Genomic DNA, 16,032 nt, shown 5'->3' with positions numbered 1-16,032 from the left:
TTAGTTGATATATTGAGTTTGAACTGAGTATCTCCCAAATGAAAAGAATAAGCTTCTATGGCTTGAGCTCAAAACTGTAGGCTCTTTCACTGGTACAGTAATAGGATCATATCCTTTGTGGGTTCAGGCGCGGGGGAGAAGATGAGGGAAACTGATCTCTACAGATGTTTTTGTTCTGTGCAGATTATTCCACACAGTGTTTGCTGGAAACAGACTACAGGCTGGAGCTGCTGAGGAGGCCATACAGGTTTCTGATTCAATGTTCCTGCTCCATGTTGCCAAAGTGGCAGAATATCTGAGCTTTAACTTGGATCAGTGGAGTGGTCTCCAAAGGACATACTGCCTGGTGATGACAGAGTACTTGGCACCTGGACACTTTATTTTTCTGTCCCAGTGTACATTCTGGATATTAGGAAGGGACAGTTTCACCACTGATCTGCTGGGGACTCTCCTATGAGGAACAAAAGTTATCTTTGGAAACTGGAGCCACCAGTACTAAATGTCAAATCATCTAAAGAGTTACAATAGAAAGTTTCTCTTAACAGCCATATTTTTAGCTGTTCCTTCCAACTGTGGTAAAATTATGCTATGCAGAAGCATTACTTAATCAGGTTTGATTGTAGCCACAGCACAATTTAGTCTTTTTTATATACTGCCGCCTAGTCTAGACTACTAGCTCACACAATATTAATGCAATACAGATTAAAAGAATATTGTTGGAAAATAATGAAAGCAACCCTTGTTTATGCTCCACTCCTACTAAAACTGAAATTAAACTGTCTATTCTTCATCTACTGAATAGTCGCTTCAATAGCATTCATTTAAAATTGCCTAAAAATTCTTAGATTGACATTCTGCAATTGTGGGTTAAAGAGAAAGGATTTGAATTATGCTGTTTTCCTGAACTGAGAAACTACTGCACAAAATTCTGTTGGGACAGAAAGAAAATAAATGAAAAGATTTCCTTTGTGTTTATTATGGGTTTTGTTCTCTTTCTATGAATATTCTAGAAAACAAGGTAACAGAAACAGTAAACCTAATTTAAATCTAAAGTATATTCATGGGAAACTGATTCTGAATTCTGAGCAGCACATATCTATACAGGGAACACAAGTATACAAGAACAGAGACCTCTTTCCGGCAGCTTCGTAGTGCATTTTACTTTGTGAGACAGATTATGTATTTGTGATTATCTGAAGGCCGAAGGCCTCTTTGCCAGAACAAATAATTTGTTGAAATAGCTGCATTCACTCTTCCAGGGTTTTGGCCTAAGAGAATCAATCTAGTTCCCATAGAAATCAATGAGTCTGAATTATGCCCGCTGTCTGATATTCCCGAAACTAATATTGCATGAAATAACAGAGAAACGTCTTTTTTAGGGGGATTTTTTTTTTTTTTTAGGTTACATAATTGCTACATAAAACTTTCTAAGGTCTGAGAATCCCCTTCTATAGGTAGTTAAGAACAGGATCAAACATGTCTCAGCAGTGATTGGATGCCTCAGGGAAGCTACAGCAAGATCCCATAGTGTTCTCCTGCAAGGAGAAACAGAGTTTTGGAAAGCCTTTCTGAATATGGAGGAATATTAGATCTTCTACTTGTCCAGAACAAAATGCAATGCTCCATACCCAAAGATACTGATGATAAAGGAATTGGAAAACTGTCTTCGTGTTGCCAAAATCATGATTAAGGTTCTGAGAGTGCTTAAGGTTTAGCTCAGCCATCAGATCATGAGAATTATATTTTGTTTTAAGATTCCTTCCTTCCTTCCTTCCTTCCTTCCTTCCTTCCTTCCTTCCTTCCTTCCTTCCTTCCTTCCTTCCTTCCTTCCTTCCTTCCTTCCTTCTTTCCTTCCTTCCTTCCTTCCTTCCTTCCTTCCTTCCTTCCTTCCTTCCTTCCTTCCTTCCTACCTTCCTTCCTTCCTTTCCTTCCTTCCTTCCTTCCTTCCTTCCTTCCTTCCCTCCTTCCTTCCTTCCTTCCCTCCTTCCTTCCTTCCCTCCTTCCTTCCTTCCCTCCCTCCTTCCCTCCTTCCTTCCCTCCCGCCCTCCTTCCCTCCCTCCTTCCTTCCCTCCTTCCTAGAAACTTGCTTCTGGAAAACAGAAAAAATATCAAAACCGTTATCTAAATAAGAGCATTTTAAGACGACACAGCAGTAGGTGACACTACTGTGTCTACTACTACTGTCTTTAACCTAAAGTTAGGAATTTGGACATGCAGCTCCATGATGATTTTAAAGTATAAGATGATATGAAGAGATCTGAAGACCTCTATATCTTAACTGCTCAGACTACCCACCTGTCTTGTGCCTTTTTTTTCTAATACAATCATTCTTTCGACATTTAACATACATCTTTGATATTATTCCTTAATTTTATTCCTAAAGCCACAGTTTCTGGAGCATATGAGAATATTAGTTTCTGTTAAAATAGCTGGTTAATGCTTTTTGAGAAAATATGCTTGATAATAATAATAAAAAAGTCTATGTTACAATATGACACATTTTTAAATACCTTGCTGTTTTCCTGTAAGCTAGTTTTATTGCACAGTACAAGACTATTGATTAGATGCTATGACAAATTAGGACCCAATTTTTAAAGTTTTCATTATACATTATACTTCCCAACTTTTTAGGTGAGGAAAGTTTGAAGCAATGAATGCTTGTCATTTTTCCCTTCTTTCTTTTTTTTTTTTCATTTCCTTTTCTTTTTTTTTTTTTTCCCCTCTGTACAACACTGCATTCACCAAAGCACTTCTAACTTTAAGATATATTTGTGCAGCTATAATACATAAGAATAAAAATGTGTACAGACCTCTGTATTTGTAAGAAGAAGGACACTTCTAAGAAGACTGATTCAGGACAGGTATACATCAATCTAGTAGATTTTAATCTCTTCCAATAGTTTATTCACTATCTGTTCATATTCCATTTTCCTCATTTTGTAATATTTATTGTATGCATGAAGTCTGTATTTTCTTATAATACAGTTAATTCAGCAAATATTATCTAGTTTGTGTAATATTTTCTTATTAACAGATATGGGTTTAAAATAATCCTTCCACTTTCCAAGTGCCATTAGAAATTCTTTTTTTTTTTCTCAGATTTTTATTAACTCAATTTCTCCTTCCAGTTAAGATAAATTAGGTCCTCAGCTGGTGTTAGCCAGTATAACTGATGAAGCTTTGCAGATTTATGCACCTGAAATTTCAGTTCATCATTTCAATAGGTTATATTTAATGATAACCTATAAAATCAGCTGCCTGCATAGCTTAAAATTAATCTACACATACTATGGATTAAATGTCTCCACCTGTGCTGGTAGGAAAGGGACAAGTGAGAGTAAATGCATGCACAGATAACCTGATAGTGAAGTCTTGTAACGTTGGAATCTCAAATGGACATTTCTACCGGGGACTACTCTATACCACATGAAATAAAACCAATTTTCTTCCATTGGGCAGAATCTGTAGGGTAGGTGAGATACAGGTAATTGTATGACCATGTCTAGTCTTACAGTATGATGGTTTAATCAGGTGTCCCAAGGCTACAGTTTCTTCTTTTGTTCTTATTCAGTAATAGCAAAACCTGGGTATGTTTGTTTTTGGATTAAATAATTCACTTTCAAGTCAGAAACTGTATACACATCTATTCTTAAGGTTTGACACACTGTTACTTTCTGTTGCATTTGTGAACCAGATATTTGGTCATACTTTCATTTTAGAGGTCTTCAAAGGCAGCTGAGCACAGACAGTACTCATTACCCTCATCCATTCCCTTCGGATTTATCTTTTTGTGGTAAGTCAACTAACATGGACTTTCCCACAGATTTTATCCATAATTCTTTTCACTGTTTCTCTTCTATGCTTGCTGAAATCTAGAGAGGTAAAGGATCTTACCATCTTATTCATCTAGGGAAGGAAGACGTATAGAGAGAACCTCTCCAAATCTGTAGAAATAGAAGCAATTGTTTGAAGATTAAATTTCATTCAGGCTAGAGTATCCCTTCTGGCTTCACTTTCTGTCTGCATTTTGTAACAGAAAAACTGATAAAGAATTGATTTGTCACTGAGTTTGCACAAGTATGTCAGAGAATAATACTCAGCCATGACCCAGCCACTCACTAATTTCAAAAAACAGCACAACTCCAAAATTTTCAGCCAGTTTTATTTTTCAAGTTTTGCTTTCCACTAGCCATTGAGAAATGAAGTTGACTAGTGAAGGTATGTGCAGCCGTTCTTATTAAACAGAAGTATTAGTAGTTTGGGATTTTAATTAATCCAGCCTACAATTGTATGTGTATAATAAAAAAAGAAAATTAAAGTGTTACCACTGAATTGAGAGCTAGTGTTGAACAAAATGATTATTCGGTACATGGATTGAGCAAAGGATATGCAACCACTTAATAGGAAGACAGAGAAATGAAAATGACTTTTCACATCCATGAGTTCAAAAACTGCTAGTTACTGATGTGATACTGGGATTCAGAACATATAATTACATTTTATGTTTGCTTTAAAAATGAGAGAGAAAAGGAGACACTACAGTTTTGTGGGCACAATTTATTACAGACACAAATATTAATATTTTGATGGTAGTCAACAAAACAAGCAGTCGGAGGTCTAGAAGCTAAAACATTTGAACCTGCAATTTAGTGCACAGATTTGAATGTGGGATCATTATTTTCATTTGCAAGGCCATTTGCCCTCAAACATCAATTGTTAGCTTGTTTATTAAAGCTTTTGGTAATTTAGACAGTTTCCCTGAAAACTGATGTATGCCTTCATTGTTCTGTGTCCACAGCAACAGAAAATATTACATCATATTATTATAAATGATATTCTTTTACTTTGTTTTTCTAAAACAAATCTTGCCAAAATATTTTTCTTCTGGTGAGGTTAAAGTCAAATAAGAAACATCGGACTGCACTAGTTTAGCAGCTGCAGATGTGTACTATACAAATTTTGAGTTGCTGATCCAGTAGTTGATACTTTCATATGCACATCTCTCCTTCAATGCATATACATTCCTCAGACTAGATCGGTATTTGTATTCATGGCTGTATAATTATTGACTATGGCAGTGAGAAAGAGTACAATTATATACCAAGTGGAAATAACAAGTGTGTCAGCACAAGGCTTTTCCTTTATTTGGTTAAATCTTCATCTGTCAGCAGCCTTCCACGTCACTAAAGTCACGGTGACCAACATGACAACAAGGCAGACGTGACCAGCAAATGTCACCTGCATCCTTGTATCTTCATGTAGTGTCATGTGAGACAGGGTCAGCACTGAGAAAAAGGATTATTCTGTCAGTTTTATAGGGGAAGACTGACAGCATTCAAATGGAGGGATCAGTAAGACAAATGAATGCCTCTTCAGTGATCAAACATACTCCCACCTGCACCTCCGGAGAAATGGGGAGTGATTTTCTGTGTACACACCACCTTGGCATCCACATGGATTCATGCAGGAGGAATAGTGAAGGTAGAAAAATAATGTGTTCCATCAAGTTATATTTTTTTCTTGAACTGTTTAACAGGGACTTATTGAAGGAAAGAACAGCTTGCCTGGCTGGAGTTGATGGTATCAGAGGGAAAAAGCAGCTGAGAGAGTGACTGCCAAGTGCAGCGGGCTGATAGAAATTAGTTTATGAATATATACATTCAAATGTGTACATATGTATATATAAATGTGTTACAAAGCCTCCATATAATGAGTTGATCACATTCATAATTACTCAGGTCTATCTGATCAAGTTCTATCTTATGAGTAACCAGATGCTAGTGTAGAATGGGAATAAAACATGGTGATATAGAGGATTTCCTCTGGAATACACAATGCCGGGTGGCTGCCAGACTATCAATTTTCATACACTAAGATTTTGTATCCAGGGAGAGGCTGATGTAACATGGTGGGATTCTAACACTCAGAAGACTGAGGTTATTTGTTCCAACCAGTATTTCCATAATTTACTTTGTGTGTGTGTAACTGCATCTAATTTGTGCTCACAAATGACAGATGTCCTCTCCTGCTTTTGAAACATCAAAGGGAGACTGGTAATAAGATAGGGGTGAACAGAGCTGTAACTGCTTAAAATTGAAGGTAGTAATAATAGCAAGGTGTAATGGGCTGGCTGACTAGTAGCTATCCTCTCTAGGAGATCAACAGAGTATATACCCCAAACAGCTGAACCCAAACAGGCACCCACCAGAGCTCTCCATTCAAGGAGGCCATGGCCTGCTTAGGGAGAATAAGTCATTGCTTTTTGAAGATTAGCTCATAACTGGTAACATATCTCCTTCTTGGAGGAACCACTTAAAGTGACGTGGTGCTGAGCTCAAGCTAGTAACTCATGTCGGGTGGTCGAGAGGAAGAACTTAAAAGAAGCTGCAGTGTTCACAGTGACATGGGGACATTGAAGAAGGCGTAGCAGAAGACCAGACAGGAAAGCAGGCAGTCCCATACGCAGAAGAAAGGAAAAGGCAAAAGTAGATGCAGGAACTCATAAAAAACCAGCATGATATTTACTCCAAAAGTGTTAGAAGCCACCGTTGGATAGAAGTGAGTTGCAAACAAGATGCTGCAATCTGCAAAAGTTTAACCAGATCCAACCAATAATGTGTCTAATGAAAGGCAGGTGGAAAAAGAAAAATGAGGTAGACAACAGTAACAAGAGCTTCTGAACAAATAATAACTTTTTTTTCTAGATTATTTGTTTTTTGTTTTGTGGACATTCAACAGATACAGAACCATGTGGATAGCAACTTACATTTCCATTTTACAGCTGCAGATGTAACATCTTACAATGTAACTTCTTACGAACTGGATTCCTAAAGTGTTTTCCTTCATCTGTGTCTTTGCTGGATTAAAACATAGAACTGTAGAATAAATAAAAAAATAAATAAATGAGTGTTTCTCTTAGGAAAAAATAAAATAATATATGTATATATATACATATACACCATATATATACATCAATAATCATTATCACTCAAAGTTTTGAATTTTGCATTCTCTGAATAAACACAAAATAGATTCTGTGAAGATAGCTAATCAGATGGTGATTCATCCATACATTCACACATTCACAGGTTTCCCCTCCTTCTCCCAAATATCACTGATTAAAAGACAAGAGATTATAATACGGATATGATGGATTGGAGATGTCAGAACGAGGTTCTTTAAGAACTCATTATTTCTTTTGAGCTGTGTAATAGTATTCTGCAAGAACCCCTGTTGTCTGTCAATGAAAACAACATACCCATTGCTAAAGTAACAATCAAACTAAATTTAATGAGTGATGCAGACAGACTTTCCTTTTCAGGATCAGTTAGGAAGTCATGGTTAAGGCATATGCGATGCACTGAATTCCATAAGGTTCTCAATATGATTTGTCCTGATGTGTAATGGCAGTAATATTCAGTATCGTTTAGTTGGACGTGCCTTTATCAGAGACAGGTAACAGCTCTAAGCACAGAGGAAACTTCTATTCTGCAAATTATCAGTTTTAGTAACATCCCCCAGCCCTTTGGCTGACAAGCCCAGTCTCTTCCATCCCCTTTTTGTATATGCTTGGCACTTTGAAGTTTCCATTATTTGATTTTGTTTTTTTCTGAGGATGCTAAACATCACTGAAAATGCCAAAATCTGTCATTATAGTTGCCATAGACTGAACTTTTCAATTGAAGTCAGCAATCAGTTCACAGCAGACTTAATAACAGTTGGCCCAACTCCCTCAGATTTCTTGGAGGAGAAGCTGTGATAGCTGGGAATGTCAGTCCCCCTCCGTTCTCAGAATTGTTTTTGCAGAAGTTACTAAATCACTTCAGAGACTTCTTTCTCTGGTGCTTTTAATCTTGGGGGTTTGCAATTTACAGGGGAAACAGTTGTTGAGGAAACCTTACAAATCACAGGTAGTTTGGGAAAAATTCTTCATCTCTGATAAACAAAAAGGGAGATCAACGTTATCTCAAATCATACACAATCTTATTCTATATAACCTTGGGAAAAAAAAAAAAAAAAAAAAAAGGAGAAATGGGAACATGCTACACATCAACCTGCCACTGATGTTGGAAAGGCTAATGTTATCTAGTGACCACAGGGCTAAGCACAGGCACAGAGTGTAACACCACACAGGGTTAACCTAAGGTAAATACCTTACAGCTTGTCTTTCTTACTCTCTGGCAACACTTGTGTAACTTGTCATTCCAGTCAAGTCATACAGAATTGAGCAAAACTAGCTGAAACCAAATATGCAGAGAAACATATTTGTCATTGCACTTAAGCTGACAGCTGTAGCAATTTTCTGTAAGCAGACATACACAGCTTGATCACAAAGAGGGAAGCTTGTGTGGATTTCTAATTGCAGAGTTCTCTTGCAGAGGCCACTGATAATGGGCCTCTGATTTTAAGGATTAGGAAACAATCAAAACCAGGTGGTTTGTTTGGATTTAATATGCACAAATCATTGGGAATTTCTAACAGAATTAGGGAATAAGCTTTCCAGATTTTTCAAGAGGAAGCAGAAACTATTTTAAGATTCAATGTAGGATAGAAGTAATATGATAATAAAAAAATGGGTTACTACTTCACAAAAAGTATAAGGAGAATTCATTAAAATCAGTAGTAGCAGAGGGAGGAAGTCTTCATTTTCACCACCATTTAACTGATCACTGTGACATTGACAACGGTATTAAAGGTGACACTGAATTAAAAGTTATTCTAATCTACTTGTATGATTTCTCACTGAAAGCTTCCAACTTCAAACACATTACAAGAGGGTAACTATCCATTTAGGTGTCTTCAAATCTATAGCATGCACAGGGCAAATCAAATTAAATTAGCCTGTGACGAACAAGCACTGTACTAACTCATATGACTTTGCATTTGCTGTTATAAGTGACCCTGGGACTATTCCCACAGCTCGGATAATGCAGGTTGACTGTTTTTTCAGTGGTATTTTGTGCTTGTCTAAACAGTGACTTTAAAATGCTTTGCTTAAAATGTTTGTATCTAAGCATTACTGAAAGCATAGTGAAAATAGATATCTACTCTTCACTCCACTGTGAGCAGAAAACATTTCTAAAGTATAACTCTAATTATATACTGAAAAAAAAATTTAAAAAAAAAAGAGAGAGAGAAATTCTATTTTGCAAGTTAATAGATATTTTCCTTATATTCTTCAGTACTTTTCTATGTATGGTCTTCAGTTCCCTTTAAACTGCAGCTATCACTGAGTTCATTCCTCAGAGCTCACTGCTGATACCCCCAATCCATCACTAGATTTTTTTCCTGTTTCTTTTCACCTTTAAAGTCATCTAGAGATTAAGAACCATTTCCTTTTTCTCACTGCTTGCTAAACCTCTCCCATTTTGACTTCCACTGTACTGAAACTGCCATTCTGCCCTTTTTTGGTGAGCTTCAGTTGTCTTGAAGAAATTCAGCCTTGTTTTGACACCGTCACTGATGGTAATGCTCTCACAAAGCCATTTTCTCTTGTAGTTTTCACAAATCTCAACTGTCTTCTCTCCTCTCATTCTAATCTCTCCGATTGCTCCTTCAGTAGGTCCATATAGTTCTCTCTTTGTTACATAATGCATTTCCTGTATAGCCTCCCTGAGGAAAATCAACCCATGGCACATTTTCACCTTCCATTCTTCTGCTGATAAATGAAAAGCCTGCCTTTCCAATCTGGAATCTTGATTTGTCCAGCCAGAGAACCCAGTCCTCAGAGAAAAACATGGAGTAATGGGAAAATGAAATACATCTCCCAGCTGCTTGGGAGCAAAACCACAATTTTCTGTCAAGCAATCAGAAATTGTTTGTTCCCAAGATATTTGTCTCCTGAAGTCTTTGTTACAGTGATTATTTCATCCTCACTTCTCAAATCATTCAGATTACCTCAGTTCCCAAAGTCACTTAGTTATATTAATTAGTATGTCCACCACACAAACTCCAATTTCACAAAGGAATTTCAAGCTCGCTGTAACACTCTGAATGGTCTCCAATTTGTGAATTTGTCTCTAAGTGTCTTCTTGGTTTGGTTGGCCATGCTGTCCTGTGGGCATGGCAAGTCCTCCCTAACAGATCTGTGAATCCACATTTTTGCCACTTCTCAGAGCACACCACACTGTACATTCCTTTCAAGCTAATGATGTTTTAACCAGAAAATAATGTGCTGCTATCTCCATTTATTTTTTTTTAAATAACAGATAGGCAAAATATGCAACACTCTTATAAAATGGCATTTGACTAAAAATTACCCGTCAGATACTGTTTAGGTATGAAGGAGGCAGATGTATAGCTGTAGACTGAAGAGGACCTCATGTGTTGAGTAAGAAAGTTTTATTATATAAACAGCTTTAATACTTGAACCATTTTAATAATCATAGAATCATTAGGGCAGGAAAAGACCTCCCAGATCATCTGGTTCAACCATCCCCCTACCACCAATATTACCCACTAAACCATGTTCCTAAGCACCACATCCAACTTTTCCTTGAACACCCCCAGGGACGGTGACTCCACCACCTCCCTAGGCAACCCTTTTACAATGTCTGACTACTTTTTATGAGAACAAATATGTCCTCATCTCCAAATTTAACCTCCTCTGGCACAACTTGTGGCCATTCCATCTTGTCCTATTGCTAGTTATCTGCTAGAAGGGGCTGACCCCCATCTCTCCACAACATCCTTTCAGCTAGTTGTAGAGAAGATATGTTTAATGATAGCAATATTTGAAAGTAATTACCGGAATTTATGGTGATTGGTTCAGATCTTTCATTAAGAGTACATTTGTACTACAAACTGGCAATGACAGAGAAGAATAGGTGTGTTACAAGAAGTCAATATGCTTTTTAAAGCACTTTTACAGTCTCATTTTGTGTGTTTTCTCTTGTAACTTCAGTAGATTAAATTTAAAAAATAATCACTTTGAAAAATATTTTTTCACAAATGACAAGCTAAAGTAGTATGTAATGAATTGAATAGTGTGGATGAAAAACAACACTAAAAGCAAACTTTGAATGATTAGATCATTGATACAGCAAATACATGTAACATTAGCTTTATGCAACCTGACAGCTTTTTAAATATATCTTCCATATGCATCAAAATCAAAGAATATGAAACTTGTGTGAAGCCAAAATTAAGATAGCAGTATGTGACATAATAGCTTTGGTAAATTGTTTCTTGTTCACAATGTGGTTTCTGGAATCATGAGGATTAGTTCTTTGCATCAAACATCAAAGAGGCTGGCACAGACAGAAGAGATAAACTCTGCCCCTTATGAGCTTGTTCATATCCCTTCTACCCATTTAAATTCTAGTTAGGTTGATCAGCAATGAGAGAAAAGCTTTAAATTGCATTATTAACAATAGGTTAAATCTTAGACTGCTGATTAAATCAATTTCTCTGAGATAAAATCATAATAGGCATTGGCTGTGTTCATCTGACAAGAAACATGTCATTGGTAATGCTTTGTGTTGCCTTTAATGAGTCTGATTGTCATCTTCCAGCAGGGAGAGCATAAAAGACACCTGCAGGTCTGGGTGAATGGGATCGCTGATCGATCACGTTGTCAGGCCTGTCAAGCATTTGGGAACAGCTGAACAAGTACATAAAATCAATGCTGTGGTGTATTTATATGGAGTCTGCCCAGATTAGTCAGCTGATTGAAAATTTTGGCAGAATCAGTTACACACTAAATATCATTTCCAAAATTATATTTACTTCACAATACACATGTTTAAAAACAACCGAGTTATTTAATAGAGTGTGTGATTTCTTGTATTTGAAAAAAAAAAAAAAGAAATTTGTTTATCATTTTGGCCAGCTTTGTCTCTGGGTACAACTGCAGCCTACCTGTTTTTTTTTTTTTTTGTCTTTTTTTTTTCCCAACATGAAAATTATTACATTCTAAGTTTCATTTATTATTTATATTTAGCTTCTGCCTCCCATTCACTGAAAGGTAGTTACATTTTAGCAATTATCTTTGCTACCGTTCAGCTATTTTACAAAGATTAGGTTATTCTAGAAAGAAAACAAGCAGATGAATAGAGGAGTCCCTCCTTCTCCCTAAGGAAACTGTATACTTGCTCACTGTGGTCCAAATCACCTCCCTGGGAATGGAGCCAGAAGAACCCCAGCGAAGAGGTGCAGCAGGAGAAACAGACTGCTACATCCAGCTCAACCTGCTCCAGCAGCTTAATGGATGCACAGGTTAGCCTCTAGTCTGTGATAGTCTTTGGGGTTACTGGGAAGGGAAATAATAACATTAAAGCAACAGTTCTGGGTCACAACCTAAAGCAGGCTTCTTTATAATGGACAATCAACATGGTCAGTTTTGCGTGTAATGCAATGCATATCAATTTCTACTCTTTTGTTTACTGTTATCTTTTCTGTTTTCTTTCTGTCATTCCACATTCATATGTTTTAATTCATTCACTGGTTTTCCATTCACATCCTAATCTTCCCTCACTCCATTTTTGTCCCCAGGGACTCACTTTCTCACAACCCTTTCCACCTCTATCTTCTTTCTTCATTTGCTTGCCTTATTTGTAGTCCTTAAACTCACAGAGGGATGAAACTAATCTAATTCAAGCCTACATCCAAAATATAGCTTATTCAATTCAAAATTATTCTTTCTGTTGTTTATGATACATGACATTTTTTCTTTGCAGATGGATAGAATTCATGCTTGGACATGAAATGTATTACTAAGTTATCAAGGCACATTTTTTTCTTTGTCTTTTCCTCCTTGTTTTTTAATCTTCTCTACATTTTTATCTCTGCATCAGTCATTCCTGCATTTTGACTGTACAAGCTTGTTCCAACGTTGTGCCTTCAGAGTTAGTTTAGCTATGTCACTTTCAGTAGGAGTTAATCAGTTTAAACTTTGTCATGGTTGTAGTAACATAACATCACAATGGGTAAGTTCAACTATAATTTAAAGTAATAACATAAAATTTTAGCATAAGTTCACATATCAGGTTGGGATAATAAGCATATTGCTCTTTCCAGCCCACGTGTTACTTGCAAAGTCCCTTGCAACAAGCTTCCTGGATTCCTCCCAACTGTGAAACAAAAGATCAGCAGATCTTCAAGTCTTCTCACACTGAAGCACCAGAAGCCTTCAAATTCTGCTCTCCATGCAGAGCATGGCTTACGCTCTGTTTCAGGGGGAAAACTCCATAGACATGGATATAAGGCTGAAGTTGTTCACAGTCATAGACATCTGAATTTTAGAAGACAATACAGTATTTCACAGGATGATGTGTGTCTAGGTACCGTTATGATTGTTTTGAAATTTAGAGTGGATTGATAGTAATGCAAGTGTGGCGGATTTAAACCTTTTAGAGTAAACCTGGAGAATTCACAAGATGTTCTTGTGAATGATGAAGCTATGACTGTAGAGTTCTTATCTGATGAGTAGTGAGAACTCTAAATTAAAACTCTTAATTACACTTCTTTATTATAACAGGTAGATGAATGCATAGCAGAAGTAGTTGGTGAGGGAGGAAGAACAATCTCTAAGGATAGTAGGAACTCACAGGTGAAGGTTTTGAATCCAAATATTCCAGGGCATGTTACTCTGAAGCCTGTATTGGAAATACTGGAATAGAGCTGTCTTCCCCATGCATCATATTTCACTTAAATTAGTAAGATTTTTGCTTCTTTGGCAAAGGCAAGAAGGAGATCTTGGTGTTTAAGTTGCCATGGCCAATGTAAAAAGCAGCATCTCACTGCAGGTGCATAGCCAGGTCTCTGCTGAAATGTGTGCAGTCGAATGTTAGCGCAAAGGAAAACACTTGTCATCACTGTCATTGATTTGCTGAAGTACAGCATGAGTGCTTTTCTTCCTTCCTTGATCTTTCCTACCCAGTGGTGTCATATCTGTAACATCCTCTTCCCCTCTATTTTCTGATTACCACATATAAGACTTTTTGAGAAAAATTCTATGGCTTTTAACTTCTAATGAGTTTTCTCTAATCTAAACTACTGTTGTTAAAATCTGAATTGATAAATCATTCCAAAACAACAAGCATCTAAATTTCTAAATTTCTGGAAAACAAAACAAAACAAAACAAAAGGTTTCAAACACAATGTATGGATAGCTTTTTAGTTTATTTCTTCTTTGTTAACATCTCAGAGAATCAGGCAACAGGAAATGAGTTGTACACAAGCAGAAAATTATTGCCCCCAAGGTAACATATTCCCTCTCCCTCAACATCCCTTCAGATATAGTATTTCTGTTCATCAGCTTTACTTCAATAGTTTAATTAAATGGTGGGACCAGAAAATGAGTGCCGCAACTCTGGAAGGTGATGCCATCTCTGCCCCAGTTTTACAAGTAGCCTTACGAGGCAGTTCATAGAAGAGCATTATGCCATAAGCCTCTGACAAGTTTGCTGCTGCTTCTCACTCCTGCAGCTATAAACTATCTCACTCCAGATAGCTATAAATTGGGGAATGGCTGTGTTTTTTATTTCCTCTCAGTAGGTGTCTGTAAATCAAACCCAGCAGGTGTATCCCCCATTTTCATATGACCCCAACAGTTGGATGTGTTAATAGTACTAACCACTCCAGATCCCCTTTAAATGACTGAATAAAATTGGTGAAACATTTTAATTTTTTCTGTGCTATAAATAAACCACAATTACCATGTACATAGATTAAGAACATGTCTCTGGAAAGACTGCTAAAAAACTCTGTTTCTTGAAAGTTATGTCTTTTGTGTTACCGCCATGACTCTGTTTGTTATGTTCTTGAAATCCTGGTGTTAGAATTCTTTACCTTCCAACTAATTTGTAAACTATTTTTAAATGTATTATAATTATTTCTCTAACATTCCAGTAGTTATGTACAGGAATAAGTATTTATAACTTTACAGAATGTGAATTAGCATTTGAATTTTAAAATAGCTTTTGATTACCAAGAGGGTTTCAAACTAAATGAAAAAAAAAAAAAGACTAGCAGACACTGTCATACAGATTGTGAGTTCTTATGTACTTTAAAATGTATGAATTGTGACATGATTCAGGGAACTTTGAAACTACAACAATTATTTTGCATCTGGCATTGCACACCACCTGCATAATGAGAGAGCAGAGGGCTTGATGATTTTTGAAACTCGTTTCAGTGGATAGTCACATGAGTGCATTGTATTGTTCTCTAGACAGATGGAAAGCTAGTAATGTCCCAGAATTCAAACATGACTTGTATTGAATCTTGGCTTATATTTTACTTTGTTTGTTTGTTTTGTTATTTTGGCATATTCTGATATATCAAAAGCAGAGCATTTTTTTCTAAAGAGCAACTTAAATTGTATACAGCTATATCCTTCCTTCTACATGCAGTTGGGCTGCCCCAGGGGAATTGAAAGTAGAATTTAATATACACTGTCTGAAAGGGCACATTTTAATATCTACAGTTTCATTGTTTATTGGGTTTCAAATAGATTCTGTAGCCAAATAAGTTAATGTATGCAAACATTTGGCTCTTTCTATGTTCTCTAAAGACTTTAATTTAAATTCTTAATTTTAGAAGATCAGATTAAGAAAAAAACAAAACCAAAAAACAAGGGCCAGAGCTGGTACAGTGAAGGTATTCTTATTTTCAAATGGTGTTTCACATGTTGCAAGTAACAGAAGCTCCCAGCAGCAGAATATCAAAACTCTGCACTACTAAATAGCGTTGTACATAGCATAATAAAAAATGTTTGTGTGTCCCTTCATAGTTTTAAAAAAATAATAATAATAAAAAATAATGCAGTGATTATTCTGACTGACAAAGAATATTGTCCTGGTTTTGGCTGGAATGAAGTTTTCTTTCTAGTACCTGGTATGGTGTTGTGTTTGGGATTGAGGATGAGAATAATGCTGATAACACACTGATGTTTTAGTTGTTGCAGAGGAGTGCTCACACAGAGCCAAGGACTCTTCCACTTCTCATGCTGCCCTGGCAGTGAGGAGGCTGGTGGTACACGAGGAGCTGGGAAGGGATGTGGCCATGACAGGCAACCCAGACTGGCCAAAG

This window comes from Anser cygnoides, chromosome 3 (genome assembly GCF_040182565.1).
Source record: "Anser cygnoides isolate HZ-2024a breed goose chromosome 3, Taihu_goose_T2T_genome, whole genome shotgun sequence".
In the NCBI taxonomy this organism is placed as follows: domain Eukaryota; kingdom Metazoa; phylum Chordata; class Aves; order Anseriformes; family Anatidae; genus Anser; species Anser cygnoides.
This window is presented reverse-complemented; position numbering follows the sequence as displayed.